Source organism: Geotrypetes seraphini, chromosome 8, assembly GCF_902459505.1.
Source record: "Geotrypetes seraphini chromosome 8, aGeoSer1.1, whole genome shotgun sequence".
NCBI classification, from domain to species: domain Eukaryota; kingdom Metazoa; phylum Chordata; class Amphibia; order Gymnophiona; family Dermophiidae; genus Geotrypetes; species Geotrypetes seraphini.
The window spans coordinates 184,942,204-184,952,410 of NC_047091.1; the positions used below are offsets into that span (position 1 = coordinate 184,942,204).

General features: G+C 44.1%; 1 long non-coding RNA gene across 2 annotated transcripts in view; it reads left to right on the forward strand.

Annotated features, from left to right (window-relative positions):
* LOC117365395 overlaps positions 1-1,164 on the forward strand; it is a 35,406-nt gene extending 34,242 nt beyond the window's left edge. For both annotated transcript variants that reach the window (XR_004540407.1, XR_004540406.1), the window contains exon 3: positions 1,013-1,164. This is a non-coding gene — a long non-coding RNA (uncharacterized LOC117365395). The remainder of the gene's footprint in view (positions 1-1,012) is intronic.
* The last annotated feature ends 9,043 nt before the right edge of the window (positions 1,165-10,207 follow it).

Below are 10,207 nucleotides of genomic sequence, written 5' to 3' on the forward strand. Positions count from 1 at the left end.
ATGGTACACCGACAAATCTGCGCATGGCAAGTGCGCATGACAATGGTGCCCCGTCAATTGTGCCCCGTGACTGAATCTGCCATAAGTGGATATCTGGAAGCCCCTGATTTGCTCAGACTCCTCAGGACCTGTCCCTTGGGAGTGGACTTAGGGGCCTCAAGCCCCTCCCAAGGGGCAGGGCCTGAGGAGTCTGAGCAAATCAGGGCCTTCCAGATAAACCTTCCCCTAACACTAGATGGGAAGTGAATATTTTAAGTGTATTGGGGGCAGTTCCCCTCATCCCCCCCCTCAAAAAAGAGGGTTACTTTGTTTCCTTCAAAAAGACAAAATATATCCACCGTCGGGGCGCATTTGAGGGTTACCTCCCATTCAGTGCACGCATTTGTCTTACATGCAACTGTCAGGGCGCTATTGTCAGGCGCGCCTTTGACGGATCACTGTGCACAATGGCTCACCCATCCTTCATTTTTTAATTCTAAGTAATTACACAATCCGGAAATAGGATAGACAACAGAACAGTAATAATTGCATTAGCGGTAAATATTATTATACTTAGGGTTACCAGATTTTTTGTCTAGAGAAACCCGGACACATGGCCCTGCCCCATTCTGCCCATAACCCCGCCCCATTCTGCTTCTAGTCCCACCCCTGTAAAGCCTCGTCTTTGTTTTCCGACCTCCAGGCCGCATCTGTAGGATCTCCGAGCATGCGCAGATCTGTGTGACATCACCCGGCATTGTTCAAAGACCTTCCAGACGCAGCCGGGAGGTGGGGGCTTTCCAAAACCCAGACAAACTACCTGTTTTGGGAAAGTCCATCCGGTCACCCACAGTCCTCTATAAAGAGGACATGTCTGGGTTTCCCTGGATGTCTGCTCACCCTAACTATACTCCTAATCAATCACCCCTCACTCTTTTTACCTCTTTTCACCTCTGTTATTTGCTCTTTACCCCTGACGGTTTAATATCTCCCCACATTTCATCATTCTCCCTTTCTTTTTCCACACATATAGACTTAAATCAGCATTGAAAAAGTCTGAATGGAAGAAAAGGTCAAAATTCCCGAAGAGAGATGGGAGAGACTGAAGAACCGTTACAGGAAGCAGAGTTGTTACTGCTGAAAGTGGAGCAAAGAGTCACTCAAGGAAGAGATAGCTGCTTTTTTTTTTTTTTTTTTTCAGACAAGTACGGTATATACATATTGTTGAATTTTTTTGTTGAATAAATTCTGAAAATATATCTCTTTTGTCTGGGTAGTTTATCCAATAGGGATATTTTTTTCTCTTATCAGGGTTTAAATTAGGATCTAACCATGTTTTAAGTATAAATAAGATATACGTTTTTGGAGAATTGTACAAAATACACACATACAGGTTACAGTCTTTGGGATTCTGCCAGGCACTTGTGACCTGGATTGACCACTGTTGGAAGCAGGATACTGGGCTGGATGGACCATTGCTTGGCCCAGTACGGCAGTTCTTACATGAGCCAAGTATAGGATCAAGTCATTATGACATCACTGATGAAGTTGGCTCTTGGGCATTGGTGGAATGAGGCATTATGACATCACAATCTCAGCTCTGGAATGTTGCTACTCTTTGGGTTTTTGCCAGGTACTTGGGACCTGAGTTGGCCACTGTTGGAAACAGGAGACTGGGCTGGATGGACCATTGAACTAACCAAGGATAGCTATTTCTCTGTTCTTATCTACACACACACGGAAACATGTACATGCCTCTGCCATAGAGACAGAGTCAGTGGATTTGTCAGTAGGTCACTAAGTGGTGAACTAGGCTAGCATGTCTAGTGGGAGGGGTATGAGGTCCGTTTTCTCTAGGAGGAGGGTGTGTATAAAAGGAAGAGGAGAGTTGAGCTCATGCTCCCGCCAAAGTCCTAGCACCCTCCATGAAGGGAGTCTCCTTCATGGATAATGTAGCTGGTTTTGAGAAGGGTTTGGATAAATTCCTGGAGGAAAAGTCCATAGTCTGTTATTAAGACATGGAGGAAGCCTCTGCTTGCCCTGGATTGGTAGCATGGATTCCGGAATGTTGCTATTCTATTGGCCAGGTGCTAGTGACCTGGATTGGCCACCATGAGAACGAGCTACTGGGCTTGATGGACCATTGGTCTGACCCAGGAAGGCTAGTCTTAGGTTCTTTTGACAGGTAATATCAAAGTGGATTAGAGACAACTAAATTCAGAGAAAAGAGGAAGTTATAGGAAGACTCCAGGGCTTGGTTATTCTTTTTTCCCACCAGGGCCCTGTGCTGAGGGACACCCAACTTTTTTTGCCCCTGAAAGGGAGGGGGGGGGGGGGGACAGAGACCGAGCATTTGCAAACCACAGCAAAAGAAATCAAGAGTAAGAAGTGTGAAGAACTGTTGTGAAATGCTTTGCGCCTACTGGCTGCCAAAGCATTTAAGAAGAAATTGTAAATTGTTGTGTCATTAACCCAGCATCAAAGTTAATAACAGTTACATTTTGTTCAGTTACACCTTGGACTTGGCTGTTCCTTCCAGTGTGAGAGACGTGCCTGGCCCAAGCTGTGGTTAAAGAGCCCCAGGATTATGTCTCTTCCAGCTTACTGGATTTGTCTGGCTCTGGCCTTCGCCCAAGCTCAGTAGGGACCGCCAGTCTGTACCTACTGAGCTTGGGCGTAGGCCAGAGCCAGACAAATTCGGTAAGCTGGAAGAGACATAGGGCTACATTCACTAAGCAAACCGATCGTGTATCCATCAGTTTGAGAGCCCTTTCCAACCCCATTCACTACCCTGTGTAACGATCCGATCCCGATTCTCCCATGCAAAATAGCCAAGCGATTGATTCACTAACAATGGCTTGGCTATTTTGAATTGGGTTTTACTACTGACCAACCCGACTGCTGCAGCCCTGTCGGTTACTGTGTTACTAAATTAGATGAATAATAATAAGAACATAAGAACATAAGCAGTGCCTCTGCCGAGTCAGACCAGAGGTCCATCCCGCCCAGCAGTCCGCCCCTGCGGCGGCCCAATAGGTCATGACCTGCCTGAATCACCAGAAGGGGCCCCCTTGCCCCTTAGGTTTCTCATCGAAGTCCTATCTTCCCATCAAAGTCCTAACCCTCCGGCCTTGCACCTGCACGACCCAGTGAGCTGTCTATACTTATGCAACACCCCAGCACCTCCCTCAGTACCCCACGATCCCCTTTTCCCTCAGGAATCCGTCCAATCCCTGTTTGAATCCCTGTACTGTACTCTGCCGGATCACCTCCTCCGGGAGCGCATTCCATTTGTCCACGACCCTTTGGGTGAAGAAAAACTTCCTTGCATTTGACCTGAACCTATCCCCCCTCAGTTTCTCTGAGTGCCCCCTCGTACCTGTCGTCCCTTTTAGTCTGAAGAACCTGTCCCTGTCCACCCTCTCTATGCCCCTAAGTATTTTGAAGGTCTCTATCATATCCCCCCTGAGCCTCCTCTTTTCCAGAGAGAAGAGCCCCAGTTTATCCAGCCTCTCGGCGTATGGGCAGTTTTCCAGCCCTCTTACCAGTTTCGTTGCCCTCCTTTGGACTCTCTCAAGAACTGCCAATAATAATTTTATTTTTTAATACCGCCGTACCCAGGGAGTTCTAGGCGGTTCACAACAAATAGATGAGTTATATACAGTGCGATTGAAAAAAGAAGAACATAACAAAGGCAATCGAAGGGTCAAACTAGTTTACATTGACAATTCAAGTGAAGGAAGGGCTAATACAGAGCACATACGGTATGTACTGTAAGAGAGTACAATTGAATTTATGAGAGGGGGGAACAAAGCATATTATATGAGAGGGAGGGGGCAGGGATCTTGGAAGGGGGGGGAGGAGGAGGATAATCCATTGAATGTATGAGATAATCAAATCATTGAAACAAATTCCATTCAAATAGTATCTAGTATAGAAGATATAAATCAAAATATTATTTTAAATATTTGAAAAATTACAGTTAAATTATAATCCTAATTGAGTATTAAAATATTAAAGAAAATTGTGGTGGACATATCATAAATTGTACAGACTTCAATCTTTGGAACCTCTTATGATGTCTACCATTCCAGGTTCCTGTCTTGTGTACCGTTGTAATCATTTATGTCCACCACCCCCTACCACTAAAAAACCTTACACTTTATTTATTTAAATTCAATTCAATAATACTAATTACTTAATTTAATAAATTACTGATCTTAAATACTTTTGAATATCGAGTAAGAATATTTAGTATTAAATTGAAAGTTGTGTAATTTAATGAATTACTAATTTTAATTACATTTAAATATTGAATAATGAATAATACTTATGTGTGTGCACAAAACTAAAATATGATAACATTTTAAATTGCAATATATATGTAAACTTAGAAAATTATGGTGCAGTTCACTATGAAAGGTGTGTGTTGGTGTGTGTGGGAGGGGGTATATGTGGAGCGTTTGTTGTGGATCGTATGGAGTGTCTGGAGTTAGTGCATTTGTGGTATGATTGGGGGGTTGCTCCTGTTCTTTATTTAAACAAAAATTTGCGGATTGCGACTGGAGGGTACAGAGCTCGTCCGGCCCATTTTTCTTTTATGTGATTGCCTGCTCGTTTTACAGTTCGATTTATATTCCCTCTTATTGGACCTTGTGTCCTTGTACCGTTGGATTTCTGTATCATCTGTGTTGCATTTGTTAATAAAAATTATTTACAAAAAAAAAAAAGAAAAGAAAATTATAATTTTCTTTAATTCACCTTTATGTATTCTTGGATCCATAATTGTGGACTTGAGTTGAGTTAGCCATATATATTTTTTCTTTTTGTTATGAAATCATGTTAAATGGTAATGTGATTTAATTATCCAATGAAGTTTATAATTTGACTAACTTACTTTCTGTTCAAGTGAATACTTGATATGTAATTTGAAAATTTATAAATAAATAATAATAAAAAAAAAGTAAACTTAGAATTGTGTTCATGTACAAACTTGAAATTGTAAAGTGCATAACGTGCATATACATAGTAACATAGTAGATGACGGCAGATAAAGACCCGAATGGTCCATCCAGTCTGCCGAACCTGATTCAATTTAAATTTTTTAATTTTTTTCTTCTTAGCTTTACCCGGTACTGTGCTTGGGTTCCAACTGCCGAAATCTCTGTTAAGACTTACTCCAGCCCATCTACACCCTCCAAGCCATTGAAGCCCTCCCCTGCCCATCCTCCACCAAACGGCCATATACAGACACAGACCGTACAAGTCTGCCCAGTAACTGGCCTAGTTCAATCTTTAATATTATTTTCTGATTCTAAATCTTCTGTGTTCATCCCACGCTTCTTTGAACTCAGTCACAGTTTTACTCTCCACCACCTCTCTCGGGAGCGCATTCCAGGCATCCACCACCCTCTCCGTAAAGTAGAATTTCCTAACATTGCCCCTGAATCTACCACCCCTCAACCTCAAATTATGTCCTCTGGTTTTACCATTTTCCTTTCTCTGGAAAAGATTTTGTTCTATGTTAATACCCTTCAAGTATTTGAACGTCTGAATCGTATCTCCCCTGTCTCTCCTTATTAATTAATTAAAATTAATTTAATAATTATGACTGTCACTATAACAAAATTAAACTGAAAATATATACCTAAATTATAGATTAACTACAACTCATTAACTGGATATGTGCAAAAATAACTATTTTCTGTGGAGAAGATATCTATTTTGTATTAAGAAGGCAGCACTTAGCTTTATTGTGTAATGGAACCTGCCACCCTCAACATTGATGATGGCAGGTTCCATTATCTAAGGAAGTCCCTGATTGGCCAAAAACAACGGAGGAACCCAAGGCGCCTCAGCCAATCATGGCCTTAAGCCCCTCCCCATGCATCACATGATACACCGGGGCAAGGCCTAAGGTGGGTTTTGCATTGCGGGCCGGCAGGGGAGCAGGAGCAGGAGGACATTGCGCTTCCTCCTGCTCCCGAAGATCACAGGAGGCCTAAGGAGCAGGAGGGACTGGGCACCCCTCCTGCTCCCAATGTTTTTAAAGGTACGGGGAGGGGGGTGGGTACAGCCGGGAACCGGGAGGGAGCGTCTCTTGGGTGACAGGAGGGCATCGGCAGCCCTCTTGCCATTCGCTTTTGGGGGTGCAGGAAATAGTGGAGATGGCAGGAGGGAGTGGGAACCCTCCTGCCATAATTGTAAAACCAAACTTTTTGGTTTGGGGAGGGGGTGTTAATTTTTCTTTTTTTTAATTGGGCTGATATTTTACGTGTGTAAAACATGAAAAATGTCAGCCTGAAGCCCTGACAGCAGTGACGGGAGGCTGCTTCTCCTGTCACTACTGTCAGGGCTCTAGCAATCCGTTCAGTCAGTTGGGGACGTGTCAACGATCGTCCCCATTCGCATGCAGGCCTTTTGTGAATTCGTCGGCCTGCATGCAATGGGGCACGGATCGGACACGGAATCGGGGGTTAGTGAATCTAGCCCTTAATCAGAATAGTTTACATGAATTTGTTTAGGTTCTGGTGCCAATGGGGGGATTAAGTGACTTGCCCAGGGTTTGAACCCACAATCTCAGGGTGCTGAGGCTGTAGCTTTAACCACTGCGCCAAACACTCGCCTTCCAGGTCAGCATTTGTTCATTTGCCATTGCGTGAACAGACTAGCAGTGTCCGTGCAGTGAAGTCAGCCATTTTAGAAATACACAGTTTGAAAAATGAAGGGAAGGATCTTGCACCTTCCGTGTAGAAAGGTCACCATTTAGCTGTGGAAGTGGTGATTCTGTAAGTTTTGACATACATGTAAATGGCATCACGTACACCTGTCCTGTTTTTCAAAACTACACTTGCGCATGCCATCAATTAAGTAGTGAGGTCACAGTAGTGAGGTGCAGAATTTGGAGGTGCTGCTGGACCCGGGGGGGGGGGGGGGGGGGAATGAGACAAACAGGGAGAGGTGCTTGACCTAGTAGAGGGTGGAGGAGGAAGGGATGGACCCAGAGTGAGGGAGATGGAAAAAAGCTGGACCAGCAGGATGGAGTGGAGGAGAAGATAGACTAGATGGGGGAACAGAGAGAGAAACAGAGAATGGATTGGGGGGAAGGGGGCCAGATGAGCTATGAGGGGGGCTGTAGGAAGAGATACTGGTCCCAGGGTAGTGGGGCATAAGAGAAGAAGGGACGAAACTTGGTATGCAGATCCCTCACTACCTGGGGTGATATGTTCTGGGGGTCTCGCGGCCCACCTTCACACGTGGGCAGAGCTACAAACTGAAAATCAGATTTCACCCATTCATGTCAATGGAAAATATGTAAAAAGCTGCCATTCTCACATTAATTCAAAAACGGCTTCACCAATTTGAACTAAACTTGGTATGCAGATCCCTCACTACCTGGGGTGATATGTTCTGGGGGTCTCACGGCCCACCTGCACACGGGGGCGGAGCTACAAACATAAAATCAGATTTCACCCATTCATGTCAATGGAAAATATGTAAAAAGCTGCCATTCTCACAGTAATTCAAAAACGGATTGACCGATTTGAACGAAACTTGGTATGCAGATCCCTCACTACCTGGGGTGATATGTTCTGGGTGTCTCCCGGCCCCCCTGCACACGTGGGCGGAGCTACAAACAGAAAATCAGATTTCACCCATTCATGTCAATGGAAAAAATGTAAAAAGCTGCCATTCTCACATTAATTCAAAAACGGCTTCACCGATTTGAACGAAACTTGGTATGCAGATCCCTCACTACCTGGGGTGATATGTTCTGGGGGTCTCACGGCCCACAACTCTATTTTGCTTGCTCAAGGGTGGGTTCACCCAAGAATTTATATGTTCTTGCTCCAGGAGGTAAAACTGAAATTGTTGTTTATAATCACATTTTGCGTTAGTTGTATTGTATTCATTTTGTCAAATATTTCACTTTATAATTTGAATATTGTACTTTTTATTAAGCTGTAAAAAAATACTTTCATTCACCACTATAAAGTATCTTTATTTGAATCCATTTACATGTTATTGCTATAATTAAATACCCGTGCAACGCCGGGGCATCAGCTAGTAGTACATAAAACAGACGTGAGAACTCCAGGTCATGAATTAGGACAGAGATCATTTTCATACATGCCAAGATCTTCCAACCTAACCCAAACAGGGGGGTCAGTCTCACATCCCATCCCTAAATTGTTTATATCCTGCAGAGAGCCTAATACCCCCTCAATCACAGACAGACTTGATCCCGTATGAATCGCAGCGATCACTCATTGTTCTACGATACAACGCGCAAGACTATCATTGTGGAATGCCCTCCCTTTGGCCCTGAGACAGGAAACGAGCTCCGACCACTTCAAATCGAGCCTCCAAACCTCTCTCTTTAAAGATGCCTAGGATGAATTCCAAAAGACTCAGGCAATGGCCACATCTCAGATATTCCCTTTCTCCCTCTCATTTTCCCCATTCCCCTTTCTTTTTATGCAATGTATCCCAGCCACCCCCCTCTTTTACCATGTTTTCTCTACAACACCGTGTAGTCTGTGGTTTTATTACCCCCCACTTTTACTTATATTTTAAATTTTGTACATAGTAAACTGCGTTGGTAATTAAAATGGTATATCAAGGCTAAATAAACTTGAAACTAGATATTTAAAATCGTCTCTATCTGCATATTAAAAGCTTCTTTAAAAAGACTTTAAAGCAGGAGTGTCCAACCTTTTGGCTTCCCTGGGCCGCATTGGCCGAAAAAAAATGTTTCTGGGGCCGCACCAATGCGCAAACGCTGCAGCAAGACCGAGGAGGGAGCCGGCAAGACGGTAAACGCCCGGGGGCAACAGAGGAAAACACTGCATCGCCCTCGACCGGGACCGCACAAAATACTTCAAGGGGCCGCAGGTTGGACACCCCTGCTTTAAAGCATTCCTCTTTTCTAACCACTTGAAGGGGCTAATCCAGGGACCATAGGCAAATTTCTTTGCTGAGACTGCAATAGGTTGGCTAGGTAATGAGACAGCAGCCGATCTTTCAACCTTCCCTGGCAGCTGAGCAACTCTGCTCAAATTAATCGAATAAGAAACTCAGAACCATCAATAACCGGTCGCTAAGCCCAATTATGTAGGTTAATTAGCACTCATTAGAACTTGCGCACACATCTGGATGCGCGCTATTCTATATGCCGGGACACCTAACTCCCATAATGTGGCTGCGGGAAGGGCATGGGAGGTCAGAGGCTTTCCCCAAAAAAAGTTATATGCGTTGTTACAGAATCCTGCCTTGGCGTGCTTAACTTGGGCGCCGGGGAAGATACTTCTCGCTGGCAACTAGTGAGGACACTGCACCAGGTTTCAGCTCTAGCCCCCAAAGTCTAGGCCCAGCGACTGGAGCTAAGTGAATTTGATAAAGGATGCGTGCTTTTTATAGAATCTCACTAAGAATCAGTGGGTTTTTTTGGTGCTCATTTTTGAGGGCAGCTTTTGGAATGCCCCCCTTACTTAATATTAAGAAGAAGAGATGACAGGGCAGAGCGTCTGCGGATGCCCCACTGCCAAAACCAGTAGCCGGAAAGGCTGCCGGATTTACCTCAAAATCTTTGCCCATCCTAAAAGGACGCGATCTTGCCAGCCCCTAATGTAGAGGTTCTACAAAACCAAATGCAGATGAAAGATCCCAAAACATCAACAGACATAGGAGCCAGCTTTTCACAACGATTGGGGGGTGCGAAACCCAATGGAAATCGCTCCTTTCCGGACAAAATCAAGGAGTTTTCTCAATACTGGGGGGACTCAAGCACCCACAGAGGTGGCACTGACTGCATGCCAACATCAGTGAAATGTTTTATCCAGATAAAAAATAAACAGGGTCTAATAGTCCAAGGAGGAAGGTTCCTGTGCCATTTCCAGGCAAAACCCTGCATCCAGAAAACCATTAACTTGCAGTTATCCTCCTAATTGAAACACAACTTCCTTCTCTATTAATTTAGCAAGGAATGGCAAGCTGGAAATGGGTCTAAAATTAGAGTAATGTTTATCATCTAGCCCTTCCTATTTCAAACAAGGGGTGGCTACAGCGTCTGTCAATCGTGATTCATGGCCCCCCCTGGGATAAAGAGTCACTAACTAGATCAGCCATTTATTTCAAAACCAGGTATGTGAACATGACTTGACTAAGCTGATCGAGAGAGATCTAGCATACAATAAGAATTATTAATGAAATGAATTAAGATTGTCAA